The 3,455-nt window shown below is 44.3% G+C and overlaps 1 protein-coding gene across 1 annotated transcript in view; it reads left to right on the top strand.

Moving 5' to 3' along the window:
• ntrk3a (neurotrophic tyrosine kinase, receptor, type 3a) overlaps positions 1 to 3,455 on the top strand; it is a 550,968-nt gene that overhangs the window by 156,788 nt on the left and 390,725 nt on the right. The gene's annotated exons all lie outside the window — the stretch shown is intronic.

Below are 3,455 nucleotides of genomic sequence, written 5' to 3' on the forward strand. Positions count from 1 at the left end.
CATCGCTGCTTGCAGCTTTAATTTATTATTATTATTATTATTCTGCGCATATAATCCCCTATTTGGACCCTTTCCCAAACTCAAAAACCCACCAAATATGGCACACGCGTTAGGTCTGGCGAAAAATTTTATAATCTATTGTCGTCATGAATTTCCACCACTAGGTGGCGCTATAATCAAGGACAGTGCGTTTTGGGTCATAACTCCCATATACTTTGTCGCACATTCAAAAACCTTATATCCACGCGTTCAGTGAATTGTGCTGAATCTTGTGATATAGGCCACGCCCATTTCCGCCTTTCGGGTTTTTTTTCGCAAATTCGTAAATTGTCGCAAACCTACTTTTTCAAACTCCTCCCAGGCAATTTCACCGATTGGCATGAAACTTTGTACACAGCATCTGTGGACCCTCCCGACAAAAAGTTGGGAAACAGGAAGTGCTGCATATCTCCACATTGGTGTATCCGAATGACATGAAACTCAGTTTACTACTTCCCCATGAGCCCCTGAGGCTCTGTGCAAAATGTCAGGCGATGACCACCAGGTGGCGCTCTTTAAATTGAAATATATCTCAACATTATTATTAACACGAAACTTGGTATAATTATTGTCAATGCCCTCCTGAGGATATCTGACAAAGGAGTTACTGATCTGCCACTAGGTGGCGCTCTGGTGGCCGTCTAATTTAATATTTGGCACTGTGCCAACACCATAACATTCATGGAAATAAAATGGATAGGGGTGGTATAGACTGGCCCCTGTAATTCACAAACCAAAAATGACCAGCAGGTGGCGCTATTTTCAATGCAAAAGCGTTTTTGGCTAATAACTCCCACTTACGTCTTCTCTGAATTCAGCTGAATTGTGTGGTGTAAGCCACGCCCACTTTTGCGGTAACTTTCTATTCGCTAAATCGCGACAAATGAAAAAGGTACTTTTTCAAACTCCTGCTAGGCAATTTGACTGATTTGCACCAAGCTTTGCATGAAGCATCTGTGGACCCTTCTGACAAAAAGTTATTAAAAGAATTTTGATAGTCCAAAAAATGGCCAAAATATAAAACAACAAATTCCTGCACATTGTTTTCTAAACAGACAGTCTTTCATATCTTGACCAAATACAGTCTGATTACCACAATACTTTTGCTGATTGTGGTCCATGGCCCGATGAGAGTTTGTGCAAAATTCGGTGCAAATCGGCCAATAGGTGGCGTTCTGGGGCAGTCTAATTAGTCTGAATGGAAGTAAATTGGATAATCTTCAAATCCTCTTCAAAACTCATCGACTTTCAACCTCTTCTTGTCCCTCATACTTTGAGCTAGAGACACCATGTCAACTTTTAAAGAGTCAGAAGACCTTGAACGCATTAACTGTACATAATTATCTATCTTTATCTTTATTTCAGCCATGACCAATATTCTTTTGTTTATGAACACTGATAGATGACTATCTTGCCACCAGGTGGTCTTTGGCTGCTCCTGACGCTACCGTCATAAAAACAAGAGACTGCACATGCGCAGTTGCACACTCTCAGCTGATTGTAAACAGATAAGATGCAGACAAGACACAACTTCAGTGTTCATTTCAAGCTAGACGTTTTGAAATATTCCGAACAAATGTCGGGGGAATACGCCGCGGGGCATATGACGCCTTGAAATATTCCGAACAAATGTCGGGGGAATACGCCGCGGGGCATATGACGCCTACAAAAGGAGGGAACATGAGAGCAGCTGACAAATGCAAGATAATGGCTTACCGTCTCCAGGTCCAGTAATTTCCTCTTTCGTTGGTGTCATGACTGCCCAGTAGTACCTGGACAACCGAGCCGTGGCGGCACACAGGTATGTGGCGTGTCAGAGGAGAAACGAGCCGTCAACATTTCTCTTTGTGTTAGGTAACGTTTACGGCGTTAGGCTGACCAAATGTCCTCTTTTGCCTGGACATGTCCACTTTTCACGTCCCGTCCGGGGTGTACGGGGTTTTTTTATAAACTGATAATTTTTTTTCTGTGTGTTGGTGTGTGTGTGTTAGAGTGCGGCACGACCGCAAATTTCTGTTCGAACCCTAACAGAGCCCAACATTATTTATAACCAAAGCACTGAGTTTGTGCCACACAGTTGTTACGGTTACAGGCTCTTTAACCCTATGGGCCTGAACTACACATAGTCCGTCCAAATTCACACCTGTTCTTCTCTGTGGATTTTCTCCGCGACAGTGCATCATAGCGAGAAGCCACGCATATCACGTGAAAAAGTGGAATCATAGCTTTCCGACAAGACCAAGCACTTGTCGGTAGTCCAATGTTTTCACAACGAAAAAAATGATAAAATTACACTAAAATTATGTATAACAGAGCTTTCATACAGCTCTGCACACACATTACTCTTGGATGGATTACTCGCGAATGCAGCATCGCACAGAAATACCATGCATATCACATGAAAGTGCAGGAGCAGAGCTTTCCAATGATACCACACATCATTGTACTGTCATCCCATCATGCTATAAATACAAATTAATTGTCTACAAAATAAAAACCTGATGAATTTCTTTACAACCAGATCTTGTTATCAGTCACTTCATATAGTGAGGAATATCGTATCTTACCACGTCTTAGGCTTGCCTGTGTTTCTCCCTGTCTATCCACATTTGTAGTCCGGCTTTCAAGATGCAAATATCTCCATATTGTCCAGTTGACACTCCATCAAACTTTGTATGACAAAACCAGCCACTTGACCTTTGCGCACCCAGACAACTGCAGCCTGATCATGCATACATGACAGGGCCATAGTCACCATATACATTGAGGGGGACATGTGTCCCCCCCCCCAATGCCCAAAATGCCCCCTCAATATATAACTGAAACTGAAAAACAACAACAAACTTTGTTTACGGCAAACAAAGGGCTCTAGTTTCCCGGCGCAGCGCAGGTGGCGCAGGGTGGCGCACCCCGCGCAGAGCTAGTTTGGAGCAGTGCAACCCGAGGCGCGCTCAGTTTGGTAGTTTGGCAGACCGAGGTGCGCTGAGATGGGTGTGGCGGCGCAGCATGGGGAGGTGTCGACAGATCCAGCTTGGCGCAGTGACAGTTTTGTGCCAAAAGGCTTCGCCGAAGGTGCGCTAAAAGCTCGCCATCTGAAATCAGGTCTACCGTCAGCGCAGGGGGACCGCAGCCGGTGTAAGCCGAAGTTTGGCTGATTGGCGGACAGTGCACACACGTCACCAAAACCTCACAGGCAGGTTTCCAGAATATCAGGCACATTAACGATGCAATAAATACCCAAAACCCACTATTCAATGCAACTATCTGCAATCAGCACATAAATGTATCTCTATATCGACTGTCCCGTCACATCTGATGTCAGATCAAAGGGGATTGGCACCGTTTGGCACGTTTGGCACGCGTAATGGAAACCCAACCTGATTTGATTAACACAGCTGCAAACTAATGAGTTCACA

This window comes from Epinephelus moara, chromosome 20 (assembly GCF_006386435.1).
Source record: "Epinephelus moara isolate mb chromosome 20, YSFRI_EMoa_1.0, whole genome shotgun sequence".
Taxonomy (NCBI): domain Eukaryota; kingdom Metazoa; phylum Chordata; class Actinopteri; order Perciformes; family Serranidae; genus Epinephelus; species Epinephelus moara.